The sequence below is a fragment of the Talpa europaea genome, assembly GCF_964194135.1.
Source record: "Talpa europaea genome assembly, chromosome: 3".
Classification (NCBI taxonomy): Eukaryota; Metazoa; Chordata; class Mammalia; order Eulipotyphla; family Talpidae; genus Talpa; species Talpa europaea.
In genome coordinates this window covers 21,673,823-21,685,598 of record NC_140069.1, presented here as the reverse complement: position 1 = coordinate 21,685,598, position 11,776 = coordinate 21,673,823, and positions in this window count along the sequence as shown.

Genomic DNA, 11,776 nt, shown 5'->3' with positions numbered 1-11,776 from the left:
AAAGAGATTGTTTTAAGTACTGCTGTCACCAGTGACATTTTCACAATTACAAAGATAATGTTTTTCAAGACAGCCCTTTTCTCATAAGCTGTACAATGTGCCGGTGTGCCCCCTAGATTTCTAGCTATCCTTTTATGAGCTGTGACCTGGAGCCAGTTTTGTTGCTTCACTGTGCTTATATGTCTGCATCTATAAAATGTAAACAATAATAACATCTTCCATTTGGGATTATTATGAGGACTACATGCATGGATATAGAAATCTAGAGCAATATCTGGCACGATCCAAATATTGTAAAAGTATTTTGTCATTCCTTTGACTGAGTCAATCAATATCCTAGATGATGAAAGAAAATATTCTGCCCTCAAGAGCAGTATATGAGCATTATAAATTTGGGGCTAGGTCATGAGGTCATGATGTCAAGTAAGGCTTCCCAAAAGTCATGCACCACCTATGAAGGTTTTGGTCAACAACAGACTGCACAGGAATTGGCAACTGATTCCAACAGGCATGTAGGATTTGGATGAGGATAGACTGGCACATCAAGATCCACAGGAAGCAATCATGATTTGAGACAAGTTGTGGAGTGTTCATGGGTCAATCAGATCATGGTTTACAACTTCATGAACAGTCAGCCTTCCATTTGAGAGAAGAAAGGGGCCCCAACAGGGAAAACTTGATAAGAAAACTGGGGACCTACAAAAGCTAGACAGAATTTACTTTGGCCACAGAAATAAACAAAAATTATCTGTTTAATATCCCGCCATGTGAGCCTGAACATCCCACAATTTGTGGTTAGTACTTTAAAGGTAGTTATTCATCATCTTAATCACACCACCATCCAAATATTCTTGTTTTCATCACTAAGAATTAGTTATGCCAGACACAGCACAGTTTTAAAGAAACCCACATAATGTTCTATCTTTGCCTTTACTGACTTCCTTCTCAGACATTTAAGAATACCAAAAAAAAAAAAAAAGGACTTTGATTTGTCAAAATTGGCCATCACTAAACTATGTTACTCTACATGAACAGTTACTTTGGCATAACGAGCCTACTGTTTTACAAATGTGGTGACATTTATACATCCTAGTAAATGCCACCTCCTTCAAGGTGTCATGGGAAGAAGGCAGCTGCAGTGGCTGCCCTAGTTCCACACATGTGGAAAGCTTATGTCTTAGAATTCAACAGAGGTTGAATTTGCATTTTTTTATGCAACTCTTATGTGTGCTGCTTTGTTCTCATCCTGCTGGGGAAATGAAGACCCCCAGAATGGACCTGCTGTATGTGCTTGACATTGGAGGGACAGAGCATTTGGTGAAGAGCACAATCCATGGACAAAGTGGTTAAGTCAAGTGCTACACAAGCTGGGCAACCCTGGTGAGTTTCTCACTACCATCTTGTCTTTTTTCTCATCTACAAAGTGAGGATATAATAAAGTATAACTATACCATGGGGTCTAAGCCAAGACTATGGCTTCAGGTAGGGCTAAGTCCTTATCATTAAAAGATTAAGGTCCTTCGAATGACCAGGACTATAGTATTAATGAGCAAGTAAGTGTGAATATTAAACTTCTATTTTTTCTCACAAAATATTTTAAGCAATTAAATTTGAACAACCCACTACCTACTGCTCTTTTAAGAAAAATATAGCACATTTGTAACTAATGACTTAAATCTTTTAAAAATCATGGATTCTCACTGTTGCAAAGAAAGAACAGAACAAGTTATTTCTAAATTGGCACTCCTGTTTTGCAGACAAATTAAAAGTTACTGAGAAATTAAGGAACAGTCTCTAGCTGCTCATTCAGCTTGGCTTCAAGACTGATTTTACTACCACCCTTCAATAAGGGAGTTGCTTCAGTCTGACAGATCAAATTTAGTTTGAGTGAATAAAGTGAAAAAAATAGAATCAGTTTTCAGAGAGTTTTAAAGATCTTTGAATTGTTTAATTACAGCCTTTACAGAATTTATTAAATCCATCTTTATACCCTATTAAGAACTGACTGGTTATCCCCAAATCACCATGTAGAAACAAGACCGCCATCTGTTATCGTTCCAAAGCCTTCGTGCAAATGGATCCCTCAGGCTCCATGACTCAGCCACAGGCCAGGACAGCAGTTCATTAACATGCCTGCCAGCACCAAGTGGGTCTTGCCATGAAACTGCTCATGTGGTCTAGAAATGTTTGTTATAATTTGGGGTTTTGTGTGATTATGTGAATTCAGACTTGTGGGTACCTGTGGAAACAATAGTTTCGACCCAAAGTATGTTTCTTTATTCCTTGGTAGAACCAGATTTGAAGAATTCACGTGAGTCCTTGATTATGTATTTAGGCACTTTGCAACTCACAACCATGGGTAGAATGTTCTGGTGGTTCCCCATGGCCACAGCTGTTTTCTTCCTTCTTCAAAATGATACCTTTGCTTTCAGGCAGCATATCTGTGCCTACGCAACATGAAAAGCCCCTGTCCTGGTTGTGAGCACTGTACAAGAAGCACCTAATGTAATTTATAGTATGAGCTTGTATCAGACACAGGGGAAACCTTTATAACGCACAAAACAAAAATTCTTTCAAATCCAAGATTAAAGACTGTTTTCCGAGTTTACATTTGCAATGGATTTCAAGTATCACTTTTCCTCTTATTTGCTATTTTTTTTCCTATTTCAAAGTGTTAATCTGATGCTAGGAGAAAGTTTTTTTTTTTAAAAAAAATCTTAAGATGCTTATTGTGGACTCCTGGTAGGCAGTTCAAAGGAAAAGCTCTGGGACTCCTGTAAGTCCAAGAGATGTGAAGAACACTTTTGCGTCTGGAGTTATATTATATTTCAACCTCCAAACATCAGCAAGAAATACTACTAAGGCAACACAGCAGACATGTATGGGTGTTATATTGGGTTTATAGAAAGATAAAGCATTGTTTTTCAGAATTACTTTTACAAGATACACACACACACAGAGAGAGAGAGAGAGAGAGAGAGAGAGAGAGAGAGAGAGAGAGAGGAATTACCATTATCCAATAAATTGGAGAAATACTACTTTGCTAGCTCTACCTAGAGAAAGCTAATACATTTTATTATCTTAACAGATATGAGATGGTATACAGTAAAGAAATCTGTGTGGCTCAGAATTTCTCCAAGTGTTTGAACTACAGAATCCCTATCACTTGGGATTAACACAACTTGTTTTTTTTTGTTTTTTTTTTAGTAAAACACTTTGGAAAATATTCTTGAAATAATCATCAGTTAATGCCTATATCAGTATTGGTGAATTCATTTGCTTTTTAAAAATCAGTCTCTTTTCAACTTTAATCATCTTTTCCCTGCAAACTAAATTATTTTATCTTTATTGTCATCACTTCTATTGTTCAAACCTCTGCAAGTTTAGAAGCCTGGAAGGTGAAAGTTTTCCCTGTAGTAGCCAGGAGATGAGGCCTTATTTAAATCAATGAACAATTGCTTTTCTGACCCAATTACAAATTTGTCAGTGGCCTTTGCTTCTACTACTAGCTAATAAAATAGCTTCCACATTGTAGGAAGCAAACATTATCTCCTAACAGTTGTTCAATTGGGTAAGCTCCTTGCCATTCGATGAAAAAGAATAAGAATATGAAGCTTCTAAGATGCTGAGAAACTTCATGAGTAAATGGGAGGATGAGAGACTGACTCCAGGTCTGTCTTATTCCATCTGCTTTCCTTTGGACCACACAGCCTCCATATTACTACGGAGTACTAAGCTTGCTACTGTGAGCTTACCCACCTTCTGCTTTAGGAAACTACAGTATGGCTACATCCAAAATGAAATGAATGAATAAAAAAGATGTGGTGTATATACAAACAATGTAGTAACACCCAGTTAGAAAAAAAGATGAAACCCTGCCATTTGCAAAATCATGATTGGACCCCGAGGGACTTGGCACAGGCTAGCGATCTGCCGTAGAGCACAGGGCAAGGTAGTTAGCTTCTTCTCACCTTTCCCCAAAACTGCCTGGCTGATTTTCTTCCCCCATTAATATCTCCACATCAAGTGCCAGAGGATAAGGGAAGAGCCACAGCATGGAAGAGACAAGAAGGAAGTGTTGAGAGTGCAGTTTCCACCCATCACTCAAACCCTCTAGGATATCAGGTATCTAATTGTTCTTTATTTATTGGTGTTTTTGTGGCTGTTTAGAGGTGTCTTCCTTCTCCTCTCAGGGTCCGCCTGTCAGTTGCATTGATATAGGTAGTTCCTCCAAGACTGGCTCCTCTGTACAATTGCTGGAATTACCATCTTCCGGAGGTGTTGCCAGGGTACTTAGTGCGGAGCCTGTCAGAGGTTCCATGCCAGTATCGATGATACGAAAGAACAAACAGCTCCAGGGAAGCCTTTTTTTCTGCCCAGTACTTTCTCCTGTCTGGTTGCCAACCTTTAGGCTTTGATCTCTCTGGAGACCTATGACAAAGTCTTCAGTTGTCCCTTTGAGACACTCTCACATGCCACTCAGGGCAGTGGCAGTGAAGTCTGTCAACGACTTCACAGACCTCTAAAGAGAACATCCCTACAGCTTGTAAACCAGTCTCATCACATCCTTCCCCTTTGTATAGCTGGAGACGGGCAGTGAACTCAGTATCACAGAACTGTGTCAGAGTCTCCTGGCAGAGATGGCCTGGGGCTTACTCTTTTTGACGTTTGGAGCTTGGCCAACACTTCAAGGCTGCAGGAAAAGTCACATCACATCTAACATCTGGTTTCCCAGCAAGAAGCCTTTCTAAAGAATGTTCCTGTGTGTTTCAGTCTTGTGCTTGCATTTCCCTGTGGGTATCTTCAAGGTGCTTGATCCACAGTATGAATTTCTTGTAGGAAGTCACTGCAGTTTCATGTTTACAAGCACATGGTGGTTTATCTTTCACCATGTTCAGCTAATATGCTCTGCCCCTTATTTCCTGAGTTGTCTAGTGCATATTATTAAATGTCTCTGTGCCATGCTTTCAAAACCTCTGAATGAATATTATACCTAACTCATCAGATTGTTGTGAAGATTAAGTAAAACACTCTATGTAAAATGCTGACCATAGTGCCTGCTCTACTAAAAGCATTCAATTAAAAAGTAGGTAAAGAAAAAAAACCTGAATGGCTATTTCTCAAAAAACATGCAAATGTACACAGGCACATGAAAAAATGTTCAACTTCACTTAAAAGGAAAATGCAAATCAAAACCACAATGAGATACCACCTCATACCTATGAGAATGGTCTGTACCAAAAAGAATGGAAAAAGGTGTTGTCAAAGGTATAGATTTAAAAAAAAAGCCTCATTCACTGTTTGTGGAAATGTAAATTGGTGCAGCCTCTATGGAAAATGGCATGGAAATTCCTTTAAAATGCTAAAAATGGATATACTACATGATTCATAAATACTACTCCTAGTTATTTATCAGAAGACTATGAGCACACTAATTTGAAAGGGTAATACACCCCTTGTCACTGCAGCATTATTTACAATAACCAAGACACAGAAACAACCTAAATGCCCATTGGTGGATGACTGGTGACAGAAATTGAATACATACTCAACGGAGTGCTACTCAACTATTAAAAAAGATAAAATATTGCCATTTGAAACAACATGAGTAGAACTGGAGGACATCATCATAACAGAGTCAGAAAGTAAAAGAAAATTACTGGATGGTATCACTCTTGTCACATATAAGTAACTAAAGCAAATGAACTAAGAAAACACAACAAAAATAACTCTTAGACTCTGAAGAATATGGTGGTTACCAGAGGGGAAGCATAAGGCTGGTGGGAGCAATGCGTATGAGGCTGTACTGAACAGAATACTATACAGCAATGGTAGATCAAATTTATACTTAAAATTTCTTTTTAACTTAGTATTTAATCAAAGACACAAAATATATATTATATGACTATTCATGGAACTTCAAATAGAGACAAATTTAATCTGGTGATAAAAGTCAGTGAAATACTTTTAGGAAGATAATTGGGAAGGAGCACAGAGAGAAGCTTCTCAGGGGCCATAATTTTCTGTATCTTGACCTGGGTGGGGATTACACAACTGTGTTCACTTTATTTAAAAAAATCATTTAGCTCTACATTTATGATTTGGACATTTTTCTGTACATATGATATACTGAAATTAAAAAGTTAACTATATTTTTAACAAATAAAATTAATTTTAAAAATACTGATACAATATAGCATTAAAAATATATTTCCTCTTTATTATGATTTTTTATTGAAGTAACACTGTATTATAACATTATATAAATTCCAGGTGTTCACAGTTGAAAATCAACATGTGTATATACTACATTGAGGTCACTAAGATTTTGAATTTTAAAAAAATTAAATATAATTTTAAAAAACCTAAAATATATTTTAAAAATTAAATAATGATGACATTTATTCCTTATAGCAATGTTACTAGATGGGTGTGATAATTACACTCCCTATTTTTTTATAGAAAAGGTCCTGAACAAAGAGAGCTTTAATACCTTATTCAAAGTCACAAGATTAGAACTGTCTCCAGAACCTGGGTTTTATGCTTTGAAAGAATGAGTAATTTAATTAAGTTTTTTAAAACTGAACTATGACAAGAAAGCTCAGTAGGGAATCACACACCTAAGAAATGTTTTCCATAGTAGTCACACACAAGAAATTTAATCTCAGAAAAAAAATGACAGCACTTGTCAGAAGCAATAAAAAGTGCTAGCAATGGTCTCCACTATGAAACCTCTGAGTTGACACCTTTCTCTCCCTAAGTTAGAGATACTATTTTGATGCCACTCTTTTACTTTGTGGTTTGTATCTTTACAATATAATTAATTAATATTTAATTTGGCTTTTCTTGAGAAAACTGGTTTGAAATATTTTAAATTGATCATCAAAAAAGAAAGCAACTTGATTAAATCAGGAGACTAACATCTAGATATTTTCAAAATTCTTCAAGCAGAATATGCCAATTCTATGTACCCTACATTTCCTCTCAAAAGAAATATTCCTCAGTTCTAAGCTAAAAACCAGGAACCAGAAATAAATGGGAACATTAAAATGAGGACTGAAAACAGCAAATATCATAACAAACTTTGTATTTTCATAGACAACTCTGGGAGGGCAGCTCTCTGCTGCCCAACAGCTGTGTAATGTTCAGCAAAAATTTGCCTCTCTGGATTTATGAGGTATAAACAACGGCCATCATAAGATCTGAAAGTGATGAGACCAGTCTTGAAATCACTGTGTCAACACTTAGAAAGTGCAGTGGAAGCAAATAAAAATGATTAAATTTTCTGTGACAGAAGGTGACGGCGTGCAGAGCACAAGCAACTCTTTCCACAGGGAAGCATCTATCATGAGTAAACCAGAGATGGTGGCCAGGAGCAGGCAGCCATGGGCAGGTGGGCGAGAGGAAGTTATCTTGACCTGGGTGACTGCAGAGCAAGGAAGATGGTTATAGTCTCACTCTGCATAAGTCATACTGACTTTTTCCACGGACATCAAATCTTGCTACTTCAGTCTAGTGCCACATGATGTCCTTTGTGGATGGCTATGACTCCCTCTAGTGAGTGTTACTAGGTGAAAAATTATTCTAATCACTCTGTCTTCCCCCTAAAGCGAAGAGACCCAATTGAATATGGTGGACACTGGTGGAGGACAGGGTTTGAAAATGTATATTTCTAGAGGTTTGAACCTACAACTCCCAAAGCAGACACAAGATGTAAACCTACTTCACCTCAATAAACATAATTTGGAAAAAAAAAAACTCCATGAGTAGGAACTATTATCAACTTCACTGTGCCTATGAGGAAACCCAGACATGGAGAAATTAACTTCCCAAGGTAAAACAGTTAGAAAAGAAGAGCCCAAAATTTGAAGTGAGACAATCTGACCTGAGATGCCATTCTTAGAACATTCTATATCAGAGGTTGACAGATAGCCTCCAAATCTGTTATACTAGTGAATAATGAACTAAGAATACTTTTGTATATTTAATAGTTAGGAGGCATACCAAAAAAAAAAATTTAAAAAAATAATATTAGTGACACGTGAAAAATTTGAATTGAGATACAAGTTTCATAGTTCATAACTAATTTGATAAGAACACAGCTCCATGTATTCATTTATATGTTACCTATGACTGCTTTTGTGCTACAGTGGCAGAAAGGAGTAGTTGCAAGAAAGGTGGTATGGTCTGCAAAGTCAAACGTATTTATTCCTGGCCTGTAACAGAAAATGTCTCCTGGTGCCTTCTCTGTGCAATAATGAGCAGGGCTAAGGAAAATGATCCAAATTCACCTACCCAGATGATCATCTGTCCTTCCACTGCTGTCCAGGCCTTCCATTCTGTCCACTGTCTTCCTTATATCTTGCTGCTGCATGTGTGAATTTGACAGAACCAATGTTCTGACCTACCACCAATCAGTTAGCTTATTTTGTCTTGAATTGTGTGCTTAGAAATATAACCATGGCACACCAGAAAAAATGGACATGGTGCAAAACAGAGCTAGCAACGAAATCAAATTTCCAAAATATAGTTATTGTGACTTTAAAAATACTTGAGTCAGTGTTCAAGTGAGTGGGGAAAGAAGCATTTAAAAATCTCCCTTTAATTAGATCATGTCCATCAAAGAATAGAAAGTTAATCTGTTGCCCAGAAAAGGTAATCCCTTTAGCAAATCCAGTCACTCACTGCCTCCATTGTGACTGAGTGATTCTCACCTGAGATAAGAAAATAGGAGTCACTCTCTTGCTGAAGAAACCTGTGCATAAAGCAGCAATCAGAGAGGAAAAGGCAAAGGTAATGGGGAAGGTGGTGCTACTGCTGCTTTGATCACTGGGTTTCAAATATTTTAATAAATAAAATCCACATTTAATTTAAACATCAGTTTGATAAAAATTTCACCTGAATACTTCATGTGTGGCTCTTATCTCTCAGGAATCGCTATAGCAACAGCACAGGAGCAGGATTTGGCATTTCCTTAGTCACAGTCAAGGGGATAACCAATAAAAGAGCCATGGATAGCAGAGCTCTGGGTTTCTCTTGTGTTAATATGCATTTTATAAGAATGGAAAGCAAGAAGGAAAACATGATTATCTCTAAAGAGGATAATTAACTTGTACTCTTGGGAGAGAGGCTCATGTGCATATATGAGCAGTGTGTTTAAAGGTCCCTGAGACCTTGATTCTTTGACATCATGTGGGTTTTTTCCGCTGTGTTCCATTTTGCAGGGCTTAGCTGCCTCAGACTCTGCAACCTCATAGTAGTAAGTCTGTGATGCTCAAGAGTTTAGGTTCCTCCACACTGGAAGTAAACCACCTAGGACAGGTCACGTACAGCAACCAGGCTACCAACAGACTCAAGCAAAACAGTTTCACAATGTGATGTAATCCCAGGGGTACCACCAGAAGGGTCCCACTTCCCAGACTAGGTCCATAAAATAGCTTTGTCCAATTTCAAAGAAGACACCAACCTCATAAATCTTGGTTTGTTCAATATGATGGGATAGGGGCCTCCCCGGTGGCGCAGCGGTTGAGCGCTGGGTTGCGAAGCTGCCCGCGGCCTCTGCAGCACCGGTTCAATCCCCGGCTACTCCCCGGCTGGAGGAGGGTCCCACAAGGCGCGCAGACCTCTCCTGCCGCCCACTGCTCCCCTCAGCAGTGTACCTCGGTCCTTCTGCCTGCTCTGCTCCCCGCTCTGGCTCTGGTGAGTTCTCTCACCCTCCCGCACTTCTGACTGTACCCAGTGCATGTATAAACAAAGAAACAAACAAATAAATAAAGCATGCCTCTATAGAAAAAATAAAATTAAATTAAAAAAAAATATGATGGGATAGGAGTGATGTCATAACATGACAAATACTTTCAAAATCATACATTAAAACCAGAACATATTAAGTAATCCTCACCTTCATTTTCTAGACAGAGAAACTTAAGCTTGGAGAATTGAAGTAAATTGCACAAGGCCATCCAGCTCATTAATGAGATACTCAACTCTACTCTGGGACACTCAAGGCTTTCGCTTTCTTTAAAATCCCACCTAGAGTGCAAACTGGTCCAACCACTATGGAGAGCTGTGTGGAGATTTCTGGACCTACTAAACATAGAGCTTCCATATGATCCAGCAATTCCACTCCTAGGTATTTACCCAAAGGACACAGAAACATCAATTCCAAAGAACACCTGCACCCCTATGTTTATAGCTGCACTATTTACAATAGCTAAGCTTTGGAAACAGCCCAAATGCCCAAAAATAGATGACTGGATCAAGAAGATGTGGTACATATACACCATGGAATATTACTCAGCATTCAAAAAGATAAACACATGCAATTTGCAGCAACATGGATGGCGCTGGAAGGGATCATGCTCAGCGAAATAAGCCAGAAAGAAAAAGAAAAATACTGGATGGTCTCACTCATAGCAGGAATCTAGAAAACTTAAATAAGGGACCAGGAAAATGAATAACTATAAGAAAGTGAAAATCAAAATCAACAAAAAACTATGAACCAGAGACACTTTTTGGGGAGTGGGAGGTGGGAGGGGAGGAATTGGGGTCAAAATGGGGGGTTGCAATTGTATGGTGAATATAAAAATAAAATTTATTGTTAAAAAAAATAAGAAAAAAATAAAATAAAATCCCACCTAGCCTCCATGACCAGGTGGGTGGAAGCAATTTTTTTTTTTTTAATGATACTGGCCACTGCATATCATACTGAACTCTGCAAAAAGCTAATATGCTTGTTGAAACCTGTTGTTCAAATCACGTGTCTAGAAAGAGAAGATATTCTTAAGGCTTCTTCTGCCCTGGAGAGGTGATAAACCCTTGACATAATCTAATTGAGACAAGCAATGCAGTTTAAACTTACTGCCTGGACCATCTCCTTTGAATGACATTCAATCAGTTGAAAGTGTTTCAATCTGCACTAACACTTAGGTAAGCTGATTTAGCTTACCTAATGTATTAGGGACAGGCATAAAATTGTAAAGGTGTTCTTTTTCCAACTTTTATCACCTAGGTGAAATCAACCATTTTTGGCAGGTTTCATCATTTCTTCAATTATTAGGATAAAATAGAGAAATAAAGAATATTATTCCCGAAGATGTTTTCATTACTAAGAGACGTAGTAATAAGCTGGGAAAACCCACGATTTCATAAGCAAGCTTCACCCTTCCACTCCCTCACTCTATTATACACACTCTTCCCTCAGCCTGATATAGTCCTTTACCTTTCTATACTCAAGATTCAGGAAGAGGATTTGCTCCTGCTTGTATACTAGGCTCCTAGGGCCAAGAGTGGAGGAGTCAAACACTGCATGTGCAAAGGAGAATGTTCTCTATGGGACATCCTCAGGACCAGGCATTTATTGCTGTCACTGAGATTTGTATATGCATATTTCCCCTCTATCCCCCAGTTGTCTTGCCAGGGACTATTTGTCCAATTCTCTTTTTTCACAAACTATGTTTATTGAGGTAAAGTAGATTTACATCTTACATCTGCTCTGGGGATTATACATTCAAAGCTCTACAAATGCCCATCACCAGTACCACAACAATCCTCCACCATACTTCATTGGGTCCAACTCTTTATTGCTTATTTTTTCTTCATAGGTCTGTATCTGATTGACCTTCCTCATTTGGTGAAATTACTCCATGTCATTTAACATGCAATTAATCACTTCTAACACTGTACATTCTTTAAAAATATGGATATACCTCAATTATTGCAACTAGCCTTATGTGTTATAATTAGCAGCTTATAATTAATTAACCCTGCCAGGCTG